At 43.5% G+C, this 13,389-nt stretch overlaps 1 protein-coding gene across 1 annotated transcript in view; it reads left to right on the top strand.

The window, feature by feature from the left end:
* klhl32 (kelch-like family member 32) overlaps positions 1–13,389 on the top strand; it is a 251,413-nt gene that overhangs the window by 85,500 nt on the left and 152,524 nt on the right. The gene's annotated exons all lie outside the window — the stretch shown is intronic.

A 13,389-nucleotide genomic window follows, 5' to 3' on the forward strand; every position in this document is an offset into this window, starting at 1 on the left:
GCTCTTGCACGCGCACGCGCAATACAGCGCAGGCCCCGACTCTCCCTCCTCCCCCCCCCCGCCCGCACAGGGAGCGCTCAGCGCTTCCGGGTGCGCGTCACACCGGGTGGGCCTTAATTGGCCTGCCCACGTAAAATGGCGGCACGCAGCAAATCACGGGCAGCTCCCGCTCCCACTCCGCCTCCCCGATGGGGAGAAAATTCTCCCCATTGTTTTTTTAAATATTTATCGACTCTCCTTCAACAATGGTTTGTGACAGAGAATTCCACATTCTCTGTTTGCTGCATTAAGAAATTGATTTTAACTTCTCTTTAACTCTTTTTATGATCATGAATCTGTGCCCTCCTGCTATTATGTTACTGATTAGTAGAAACAACCTATGACTATTTACCTCATTATAACTGCATAATCTCGGACAGTTCTTTCAGGCCTCCTACTAACTTTCTCAATAATAGTTAAAGGTGCTGTAACTGCTCAAGACTCTAAATAACTATTCTCTGGTAACATTTTAGAGAATCTGCTGCACATTTTCCTTCGCTTTTATATTTTTCCTCCAATGGGTGCCCAAAACTGTTACCAGCATTTCAACTGCAGCTTAAAGCACACACTCTGCTCCTTTACTCCATGTAAAATCTCACCATTTCAGGTGTATTTAATCTATGTTATTATTTCCATAAGATATTACTTAATATTTTCTACAGCAAACTGAATCAGCCATGCCTTTGACAAACCACTTAGTCTATCAGTGTGCTCTTGCTGTCTTTCACAATTTTCATCCATTATTTCACAAACCCAACATACGTGTGCAGAAAATGCTGGAAATACCCAGGAGGTCAGGCAGCATCTGTGGGGAGAGAAACAGAGTTAATGTTTCAGGCCTGTGACTTTGCATCTGGGGTTCCACCATTCGCAATATTTTGTTTTTGTATTATTACTTATGCAGCGTCTAGACAGAAGGAGAGAGGGAAAATTGGAGGTGGGGAGGGGTTGGCGTGGGCTGGTCACTCTCCAGACCTCCTAGTTGCCAGGTATTTAACTGTATGTGTAAAAGCCAATGAATGGTGTAGGGAGAAAGAAACAATTTACCAAAAAAGTAGCAGCTTTTCAAACAGCTTCAACGTTTAGATTACTGCATAAAAACGTGTGTAACCTTCAAATGTTGGTGGGATATTTTCCTCTGTGTAAAATTAAAATATTTTCAGGAGCCTATCATTGAATTGTTAATTCAGGTTTCTTCTTTAACATTACACACAAAGCAAAATATAGCTCATAGTTTCGTCAGCTATTTAATTCCATTGTTGGTAACAGATCAGGAAACTAGAGGAATATAACTAGAAAGTTTCTTGTAATAGTGGAATGAATAACTACTACTCTCTTTAACTTGCCCTGGTGCTGACGGTGTAACAGCTTCAGGATTTGATTTGCTAAAATCTTAAAGCTTCTGTCTATATTTGAGATCCTTGTCTCTCAAACTTCAGTCACTTTTGAAGGAAAATACCTGGATTAATCTTCTCCAATACACTAGCACAAATCAGATGTAAAAAATAAAAGCTGATATTTCACATACATAAGCATGCAAAAAGGCTATTGCGCATGAAATGTTGCTGGACTATGAATATTATAAAATAGAAATTGCAAGACTCTGATGTTCATCAATTGAGAGTACAAGTTGGAGATAGGATTGCAACATTGGCCAGGCAAACCATCAGCATTTGGCATCGTTACCCCTCTGCGTCTGACTGTAACAGGATCAATGCAGGAATCCTGAAGTTGCAGTCTGTCATTCATCGCTGTGGCACAGGCTGTGCTGTGGACTCTCAATTCTCCTCCCTACAGGCCAGCAAACAGTGGAATCAATCGATCTGGCGAGAACCACTGCTTTTCTGCTCTCTCATTGCTGTTAGAAAATCCATAGAAAGTTGTCTTGTTCAGTCAGATGTAACTAGGCTTTTAACCACAACCTAAGAAATAACTGCTGTTGAATGAGGAATGTGGCCACGAAAAGAGAACTTTATATTTATGGAACATTGTTAAATGTTTCTATTATGATTAATTACTTTTTTTTAAAAAATAGATTTTTTAAATATCTTTTTAAAAAGTTCTTTAATGATATTTCAGAATCACCATGACCCCTTGTGTATGTCCCAATCTTTATTTTACACTCTGTAAATTTTCATAAAAGTGATTTGATTGGTTGATGCTTCTCAATTCCTGGGTGGCTGTCTGTAAGAATTCTTTAACGTGGTTGGCTGCTTGGATAGCTTGATGACATCACTGCAGCTCCATACTGCGAATCCACTGCACGTTGAAAGAGGTAAAGTCCTCATCACAGAGATCATTAGAACTCTCTGCACAACTTTCTCTGAGGTCAACAGCAAGCACCTCTTGCTTCGGGCCATTGTTACACTTATTCTGCGCCCTGTGCTCACACATTAATGGAGCTCAGCAGCATCCGTAAAAACTCTCAATTTCTGTCCTCGCCTAACCAATCTCCATTCATAAAACTCATATTCAACCTCTGGAACTTGGGCATTTCACCGTTGTTGTAATATATCATTACATCCAGAAGTGTGATGGAATACTCCCCAGTTACCTGGACGAGTGCGGCTTCAACAACACTCAAAAAGCTTGACACCATTCAGGGCAAAGCAGCCTGCTTGACCCACACCCATCCACCACCATAGCAACATTGTGTGCCATGTACCAGATACAGTGCAGCAACGCACCAAGGCTCCTTCAACATCTCCCAAACCTGTGACCTCTACCACCTAGAAGTTCAAGGGAAGCAGACACTTGGGAACATCATCACCTGCAAGTTCCCCTCAAATTCAAACACCATTGTGACTTGGAACTATATCGGTGTTCTTTCACTATGGGTGTGCCTACACCATATGGACTGTAGCGGTTCAAGAAGATGGCTCACCACTACCTTCTCAAGGGCAGTTAGAGATGGGCAACAAATGCTGACCTTGCCAACGAAGCTCACGTCCCATGAAAGAATGAAAAAGAATAAAATTCAAATTTGGGAGTGACCATAACAATTGGCAACATGGGCACAAAACTTGGATCTAGTTGTTAGTGGAACAGCCTGTTCTTAAAAAAATGGGTGGATGATACTGACATTTAGTTTAAGGAGTTAAAGGCAGATTAGTTACGATCTCATTAAATGGTGGAAGAGGCTCAACAGGTTGAATGGCCTACTCATGTTGCTTTTCGCTCTTTAAATGTGAGAGGTGATTTAAAATGTGCATCTTTACTTATTCATTAATTGCCTGAACGTCTTGAGAGATATTTTACAAATTTGTGCCACTGGAGGGGTGTCTCACTTACTGGCTATGTGGAGATGGTCACCTGGAGACAGGCAATTGGCCGGTCATGTTCAGGATTAAGGCACTGGGGCCAAAGATGGACCCAGACATGCTGTGGTCTGACTGCTGCTGCTTCCTCATCTGTGTGGCACTCCCTTTGTACTGAAGGAAGTGGCTGCGTATGTCAGGTGTCTTGATCCCTATTGAGGTGAGGCTTTTTGTCTGTATTCCCTGTGCATTTATAAAACTGCCCCCTTCAAATCAAATCTCTGATGTATTGGACGTCAGCTTGAAATACCCATGGCTGATATTTTTCATACATCTGAGGGGGTTTCAGGAATATATTGGCAACGCAGTGACCTTTTGAGTTAGAAAGTTGTGTGCCCAAACCTTGCATTGTAAAGCCACGTTCACAATGTGTTAGAGCAACTGGAAAAAGTCCAAGCGTGTTCTGTGGTAATTAACCCATAACTGTGTGCAGTAAAATCCTCTTACAGAAACATCCAATTTACTGTCAAAAATGTTCTTTTTAACAGAATATAACTAAACTTCATCGCACCTCTGAGAGCTTAAAATATTAAACAAAAGTCAAAATTAAATTTACTTGGCAAATTACAATGTCCTTGTTTTCTTTCCTGTAACATTCATCCACAGTTCAAATAACAAAAGCATCATAGGTCCAAGAAATAGTGAGATTTATCTTGAGAACTCTTGATACTAAAAGAATATTTCAGATGATGAGAGGTCATAGTTTCACAAGTGTGTTTGCAGTTAGAATAAAAATACAATTCCCTAGGCCAGGCCTCAGTCCCTTTAATGAAGCTAGTGAAATAGGGACATGTGTCATAAATGGTTATACCATGCTGACATTTGGTTGAATTAAACTATATTACTATTGCACTAATCTCTGCAATCCCATAGGCATTTAACATGTGTAGTTCACATTTTCTGGAACATCCTTCCAACAATATTGGAGCCATCAAACCTCAATGATGGATTACCAGTCTTCAGTCAAAAAGTGCCATGACCATTGTCTTATTATCCTATGTTGCTCTTTCATCAGACAGAAGAAATCAATTGTCATAGAGTCATAGAGGTCTACAGCACAGAAAAAGGCCTTTCGGCCCATCGAGTCTACGCCAGTCAAACAAGTACCTAACTATTCCAATCCCATTTTCCAGCACTAGGCCCTTAGCCTTGTATGCAATGGCATTACAAGTGCACATCCAAATACTTCTTAAATGTTATGAGGGTTTCTGCTTCGACCACCCTTTCAGGCAGTGAGTTCCAGATTCCCACCACCCTCTGGGTGAAAAAATTCTTCCTCACATCCCCTCTAAACCTCCTGCCCCTTACCTTAAATCTATGCCCCCTGGTTATTGATCCCTTCACCAAGGGGAAAAGTTCCTTCCTGTCTACCCTATCTATGCCCCTCATAATTTTATACACCTCAATCATGTCCCCCCTCAATCTCCTCTGCTCCAGGGAAATAACCCCAGTCTATCCAATCTCTCCTCATAACTAAAACTCTCCAGCCCAGGAAATAGCCTGGTAAATCTCTGAACACTCTCTGGTGGAATCGCATCCTTCCTATAATGCAGATTCCAGAACTGCACGCAATACTCTAGCTGTAGCCTAACCAGTGTTTTATAAAACTCCAGCATAACCTCCCTGCTCTCATATTCTATGCCTCGCCTAATAAAGGCAAGTATCCCATATGCCTTCTTAACCACCTAATCTACCTGTCCCGCTACCTTATAGGATCAGTGGACATGCACACTAAGGTCCCTCTGATCCTCTGTACTTCCCAGGGACCTACCATTCATCGTGCATTCCCGTGCCTTGTTTGTCCTGCCCAAGTGCATCATCTCACACTTATCTGGATTAAATTCCGTTTGTCACTGATCAGCGCATCTGACCAGCCCGTCTATATCCTCTTGTAATCTAAGGCTATCCTCCACACTATTTACCACCCCACCAATTTTCGTGTCATCTGCGAACTTGCTGATCAACCCTTCTACATTCAAGTCTAAATCGTTTATATATACCACAAACAGCAAGGGAACCCCACTGGACACAGGCATTCAGTCACAAAAACACCCCTTGACCATCACCTTCTGCTTCCTGCCACTCAGCCAATTCTGGATTCAATTTGCCAAATTGCTTTGGAACCCATGGGCTCTTACCTTCATTATCAGTCTCCCCTATCAAAAGCCTTGCTGAAGTAGACTATGTCAAATGCATTGCCCTCATCTACACACCTGGTCACCTCTTCAAAAAAGTCAATCAAATTGGTCAGACATGTCCTCCCCTTAACAAAACCATGCTGACTGTCCTTGATTAATCCCTGCCACTTCAAGTGTAGATTAATTCTGACCCTCCGAATTGCTTCCAATAGTTTCCCCACCACTGAGGTTAGACTGACTGGCCTGTAGTTCCTTGGTTTATCCCTTCCTCCCTTCTTGAATAACGGTACCACTTTGGCTGTCCTCCAGTCCTCTGGCACCTCTCTTGTGGCCAGAGAGGTATTGAAAATTATTACCAGTACCCCTGCTATCTCCTCCCTTGCCTCATTCAACAGCCTGGGATATATTTCTTCCAGGCCTGGAGATTTATCTACTCTTAAGCCTACCAGAATCGCCTCCCTTTCTATGCTAATTTATTTCATTATATCATGCATAGAAAATAGGAGAAGGAGTAGGCCATTTGGCCCTTCGAGCCTGCTGCACCATTCATTATGATCATGGCTGATCATCCAACTCAATAGCCTGCTATAGAGTCACAGTATCCAACATGTGGTTCGACCCCACAACCCTAAGATTAAGAATCTTATGCTTTACCGACTGAGCTATCCAGGCACGTGTCCAGGCATATCAATGTCCTTCTGCCTGATTTCCATACCACTTCGTCCCTCTCACTTGTGAACACCGACACAAAGTATTCATTTGGAACCCTACCTACGTCTTCCAGCTCCACACACAAATTACCACTATGGTCCTGAATGGGCCCTACTCTTTCCCTAGTTATCTTCTTACTCTTAATGTATTTGTAAAATAACTTTGGATTTTCCTTTATTTTACCTGCCAATGTTTTCTCATGCCCCCTTTTTGCTCTCCTAATTTCCTTTTTAAGCTCTCCCCTACACATTCTATACTCCTCTAGGGCTTCCGCTGTTTTGAGCCCTCGGTATCTGCCATAAGCCTCCCTTTTTCTCTTTATCGAATCCTGTATATCCCTCGACATCCAGGGTTCCCTGGATTTGTTGGTCACACCCTTTGTCTTTACTGAAATATGTTGGCCCTGTACTCTCCCTATTTCCTTCTTGAATGAGTCCCACTGCTCTGACGCAGATTTACCTAAAAGTAGCTGCTCCCAGTCCACTCTGGTCAAATCATATCTGATCTTATTAAAATTGGCCCTCTCCTAATTTAGGACTCTGATTTCTGGCCCATCATTGTCCTTTTCCATAACAAACTTGAATCTAACGGAGTTATGATCACTGTTTGCAAAATGCTCCCCCACTGATACCTCTACTATTTGCCCAACTTCATTCTCTGAAATTAAGCCCAGGCCCACCCCCTCTCTTGTAGGACCTTCTACGTACTGGCTTAAAAAGCTCTCCTGGATGCATTTTAAGAATTCCGCTCCCTCTAAACCTATCACACTATGACTAACCCAGTTAATGTTGGGGAAGTTGAAATCCTCCACTATTATTACCCTATTATTTTTACACTTCTCTGAAATTTGCCTACATATCTGCTCTTCTATTTCTCTCTGATTGTTTGGGGGCCTATAGTATACTCCCAGCAATGTGATTGCTCCTTTTTTGTTTTTCAGTTTTACCCATATGGCTTCATTTGAAGAGCCTTCTAAGATGTCATCCCTCCTTACTGCTGTAATTGATTCCTTGATCAATATTGCGATACCCCCTCCTCTTTTACCTCCTTCCCTGTCTCGCCTGAAGACCCTATATCCTAGAATATTGAGCTGCCAATCCTGCTCCTCTCAACCATGTCTCTGTGATAGCAATGACATCATACTTCCGTGTGTCAATCTATGCCCTCAACTCACCTGCCTTATTTGTCAGATTCATTGCATTAAAATAAATACCATGCAACCTTGCCAAACTCCCCCGTGCCTTAACTGGCCTATAATGTCTATGCCTTCCAGATGCACTTGCTCTCTCTTCTAATTTTGACTGTGCTTCTCCCCCTGCTAAACCTCCTCTCAGGATCCCATCCCCCTGCCAAGTTAGTTTAAATCCTCCCCAACAGCACCAGCAAACCTCCCCGCAAGGATGTTGGTCCCATTCCAGTTCAGACGCAACCGGTCTGCCTTGTGCAGGTCCCACCGCCCCCAGAAATAGTCCCAATGTCCCAGAAATCTAAAGTCCTCCCTCCTGCACCATCTCTCCAGCTATGCATTTATCTGGACTACCTCCTTTTTCTATACTCACTGGCGCATGTCACAGGAAATAATCCAGAGATTACTACTTTTGAGGTCCTGTTTTTTAATCGGTTTCCTAGCTCCCTAAATTCTGCTTGCAGGACCTCATCCCTCTTTCTACCTATGTCATTGGTACCAATATGTACCACGATCTCTGTCTGTTTGCCCTCCCCCTTTAGAATGCCCTGCAGCCATTCAGTGACATCCTCGACCCTGACACCAGGAAGGGAACATACCATCCTGGAGTCATGTCTATGGCCGCAGAAATCTCTGTCTGTTCCCCTTACTATCGAGTCTCCTCTTTGTCCTCCCACCCCCCCCCACCCCATGCAGCTGAGCCACTCTCAGTGCCATGAGCATGGCTACACTCCCCAGAGGAACTGTCACTGTCGCCGTTTTCCAACACAGAAAAACGGTTCTCGAGCGAGATGTTTCCTGGGGATTTCCTGACTACCTGCCTGACACCTTTCTTCTGACTGATGGTCACCCATTCTGTCTCTGTCTGCACTTCCGTAAGCTGTGGGGTGACCACATCTAAACATGTGTTATCCACGAAACTCACCCTCACGGATGCACCTCAGTGCCTCCAGCTGCTGCTCAAACTCTGAAACTCGGAGCTCAAGTAGCTGCAGCTGGTGGCACTTCCTGCACATGTGGTCGGTCAGAGAGCAAGGAACGTCTAGGACTTCCCACATGTTGCAGACGGTACATAACACGGGACTGAGCTGCACTGCCATGCCTCTAGTTGAAAAGTAAACCCTTACTTTAAGTTAAATACAGTAAAAAAAATGTTAAATTATCGATGTACTTTAAATGAAAACTAGAACCCTTACCTTTCCTTTGCTTAATCTATTTTAAACTGGAAAAAAAATGGAGAAAAACACTTACCCATACTCACCAATCAGCTGTCACCTTTGTGCTGACATCACTTTTTGAAGCTTCCCCGCACTCGCGCTGGTTCTGATCTCTCCACCACTCTCTCACACTGTCTTGTGATATCACTCTTGTTATTTTCAACAAGAACTGACTGCAGGACACTCTTCCCAGACTGCTTCACCATGATGCTGACTGTAGGACACTCTTCCCAGACTGCTTCACAGCGATGCTGACTGCAGGACACTCTTTCCAGACTGCTTCACCGTGATGCTGAATGCAGAACACTCTTCCCAGACTGCTTCGCTGCGATGCTGACTGAAGGACACTCTTTCCAGACTCAATTGCTCCAGGAAATCAGCAGCCCTGACATATAATAGAGCAGCTGAATGCTGAAATCTGCAATAAAAGCTGGCAGTGCCAAGCACTTAATTGGTCAGCAACAACTCGAAGGGAAAGTTCAGTTAATGTTTGGAGTGGGTCTGATGAAGGGTGAAACATGAACTTAATTTTTTCTTGTGCATATTTAAATTACTCCATTTCCTCTATTTCATAACATCATACAGTCGCTGTCACTCATTGCCTTTATTGCAGGTACGCAGGCATATAAAAATGATGACCAGGAAAAGACTAATTGGTCCAGCAAACCAATTTGTTGCAACTGAGTTTCATGACCCACAATCCTTCCTTCGCACCAACAGTCATGTCATCACCCACGAGAGACAAAAAGAAGATACTTAACTAGAACAAGCTTAGACCAAACCTTTGCGAAATTCCTTTCCAACACCTCCCCCCCACCCCACCCCACCCCCCCCACATGATCAAAATGTGAACTTGAAGCTTATGGACCAATAGGTCACCTACTTTTACATGCTGTGATATTAGCAATATTCAGGAACTCATCCAACTTCCTTCTGGATGCTTGGAGCATGTCACTCCAGCAGCTGACAACTTGTTCTAAATGTCGATAAGCCTCGTCGAAACCTTCTGGCATCTAACCTTGTTTTGTGCTTAAGTACCTTGTACTAATATCCCATGGTTCTCTATAATCTATCCAATTCAAATGATCTGTCTGGTATTAGGTGCTGCTTCATTTTAAACACATAAATCAAATCTGCCCAAAGCCTCTGCTTTCCTGAAGTAAAAAAAAAATCAACTCTCTAAACCTATCGTGGCAACTAAAGGCGTTTTAAGGTAAGTATCAATCTGCAGACCCTCTTGTGAACATTTTCCAGGCCTTCATATTGCTCAACTGTGATACTGTTCACAGTATTTCCAGAAAATATTAAGCAAGGTCTTATTTAAGGGCAATAGAGTCCTGTTTGTTGTTCTTTGGTTTGTCTTTAGCAATATACCCTAATACTCTATTTGCTTTAGCTATAACATTGCAACGCTATGGAATTTTAGGAAAATTCATCTTCTGCATTTAGTTACCGTATTCATTACTTGGTGAAGGAAGCCTCGTGGATCCATAGGTAGTGCTCCTGCCTCTGAGTCAGAAGTGCTGTCCCACTCCAGGATTTGTTGGCCAAGGAAGAAGCGTTCATGATACGGTTCAACAGGTTAATCCTTCCAGCATTTCCCCACTATTCCCCAAAGGGGAAAAAAGTGTGTATGAAGATACAAAGGTAACAATGCACTTAATCTCTTTCCCACTCTGCAGACTTCAGCTTGGAATACTGCATGGCATACATGTGATTGTTATTGGCCTTCACATTTGCACAGAAGTACATTTATCAATATCAAGAGACATTTGCTAAATGCAAGTCCGTTGCCCCAGTGCATGTAGGTCTGAAGTATTTGTTTATTTCACTTCCAAGGTGCTAACATTCGCACAAATCTTTATCAACCAGATTGTTAATGAAAATTGCGACGAGTAATGTCCTAAAAATGATTTCTGTGGGACTCTACTAATTAGTCTCCACACAAAACCATAACATTAATGCCAGCCTTCTGACTATGAGAAAGCAACTAATGCCTTACCCAAGCCTAGGTCTGTCCTCCAATCCTTCAGGACCCTATCTTATAAGGTAATTTTTTTTGACAAGGTGCCATAGAATCTTTATGAAAGTCCAAATGTGAACCATCTACCTTCATCCACCAAATGAGTAACATTCATAAAAATTCACCCGGGTTGGTAAAACATGACGTTTTTCAAAAGACATGACAAGAGTTGTTGATTTCTCCTATTCTGTCCAGGTAGTTATACAGAACATCTTCAGTGATACATTCTAGCAACTTTCCTATAACTAAAATCAAGCATATGGACCTATAATTTTCTGTTTTTTGACTTGTTTTAAAAAATGGCATGAAACAAGCCTCTTCACAACGCATGGTAAAGACCTGTGCCCATAATCAGCTGTTAAGTAGAGGTGTGAGGAGGAAGGTTATTGCGTACTAGATCAGGGTTGTCCAACCCTTTCGCTTGGGGCATGGCCACGTTTCCGTTCTTTTCTCACTCAAGGGGCCGATGAACAAATTTCGAAAAGATAAGGTTTGGCACAACATTAAACTGAATTTCAAAAAAAAGCTGAGGTATTAAGAAAAGAAACAATTGCTGAGCTAAAGTAAAGCAATGTAAAGGCAATAAATTGTTAAGCTTAAAAGAGAAAGTAAGTAATAAAAATGACCAGAGAGTGAGAAGGTCAGAGAGAGAGAGAGTGTGTGTGTGTGTGGGTGGTCATCAAAGTGAGTGAGAAACCTGAGACTGGGAGTAAGGCAGACGCCCCACTGTCTCACTCCCACACCCTCTATCTCACCCTCCCCCACATACTCTCTCCCACACCCTCGCTTCCTCGCATCCTCTCTCCCAACCCTCCATCGCATTATTTCTCCCACACCTTCACTTCACACTCTCTCTCCCACACCCTCCCTCACACTCTCTCCCGCACGCCCCCTCCCTCTCTCTCTTCCTCCCACATACTCCTTCCCTCAGACCCTCCCTCACACTCTCTCCTCCACACCCTCTCCCCTTCACTCTCCCTCACACCCTCCCTCCCTCACATTCTCTCTCCCACACCCACCTTCCCTCCCCGTCTTGCCTCCACACCTTTCCTCCCCCTCTGGCTCCTACACCCCCTCTCTCCCATGCCCGCCCACGCCCTCTCTTTCCCACACCCGCCCTCCTTCCCCCTCTCGCTCCCACAGTCGTCCTCCCTCCCCCTCTCGCTCCCATACCTGCCCTCCCTCCCTCTCTCGCTCCCGCACTCTTCCTGACATTCTCAATCCCACACATACTCCCTCACTCTTTCACTCCCCCACACACATTCTCATTCTCTCACTCCCACACACACATACACATACGCACGTACACACATACACACTCTCACTCCCCCACACACACACACTCTCCAACTTACGGACTCTCTCTCTCATTCCCACACACACACACTTTCTCTGCCACTTCCACACACACTCGCTCAAAATCTTTCTCTCTCCCCCTCTCCCACACAAAATCTCACTCTCTCACTCTCATTCCCGCACACACTCACTCTCATTCCTGCACAAACTCACTCCAAATCTCTCTCATTCCTGCACACACTCACTCAAAATCTCTCTCACTCCCGCACACACTCACTCAAAATCTCTCTCTCCCCTGCACGCACACACTTGCGCTTCCCTCAATTTAGTCTACTGCATTTGCTGCTCCCAATGCGGTCTCCTCTACATTGGAGAGACCAAACGCAGACTGGGTGACCGCTTTGCGGAACACCTTCAGTCTGTCCACAAGCATGACCCAGACCTTCCTGTCGCTTGCCATTTCAACACACCACCCTGCTCTCATGACCACGTGTCTGTCCTTGGCCTGCTGCAATGTTCCAGTGAAGCTCAACGCAAACTGGAGGAACAGCACCTCATCTTCCGACTAGGCACTTTACAGCCTTCCGGACTTAACATTGAGTTCAACAACTTCAGATCATGAACTCTCTCCTCCATCCCCACCCCCTTTCCAATCCCCCCTTTTCCAATAATTTAAATTTTTAAAAATATATTTTTCTTTTCTCACCTATTCTCATTATTTTTTAATGTATTTCCATCCATTGTTTTATCTCTACCTTTTAGCCTATTTCGATCCCTTCCCCCCACCCCACTCCCACTAGGGCTATCTGTACCTTGCTTGTCCTGCTTTCTACCCTAATGTCATCATTAGCACATTCCTTAACTAATATCACCACCGTCAACACCCTTTTGTCTATGACATCTTTGGCAACCTCTTCTTTGCCTCCACCTATCATTGGCCCTCTATCCAGCTCTACATGTCCCACCCCCTCAACCAGCTTATATTTCAAAACAAAAATAAAACTACCTGGAAAAACTCAGCAGGTCTGGCAGCATCTGCGGAGAGGAACACAGTTAACGTTTCGAGTCTGTATGACTCTTCAACAGAACTAAGTAAAAATACCTCTTTTCTATTTTTACTTAGTTCTGCTGAAGAGTCATACGGACTCAAAACGTTAACTGTGTTCCTCTCCGCAGATGCTGCCAGACCTGCTGAGTTTTTCCAGGTATTTTTATTTTTGTTTTGGATTTCCAGCATCCACAGTTTTTTGCTTTTAGCTTATATTTCATCTCATTTCTATATTTCTTAGTTCTGATGAAGAGCCATATGGACTCAAAACCTTAACTGTATTCCTCTCTACAGATGCTGTCAGACCTGCTGAGTTTTTCCAGCTATTTCTGTTTTAGTACCAACACCATGTCTGTTCTGAGACCCCTTATTCTTGTCACATTTGGTTTGATCCTTACAGCTTTCGAGACAATT

The sequence above is a fragment of the Cetorhinus maximus genome, chromosome 5 (genome assembly GCF_964194155.1).
Source record: "Cetorhinus maximus chromosome 5, sCetMax3.hap1.1, whole genome shotgun sequence".
NCBI lineage: Eukaryota > Metazoa > Chordata > Chondrichthyes > Lamniformes > Cetorhinidae > Cetorhinus > Cetorhinus maximus.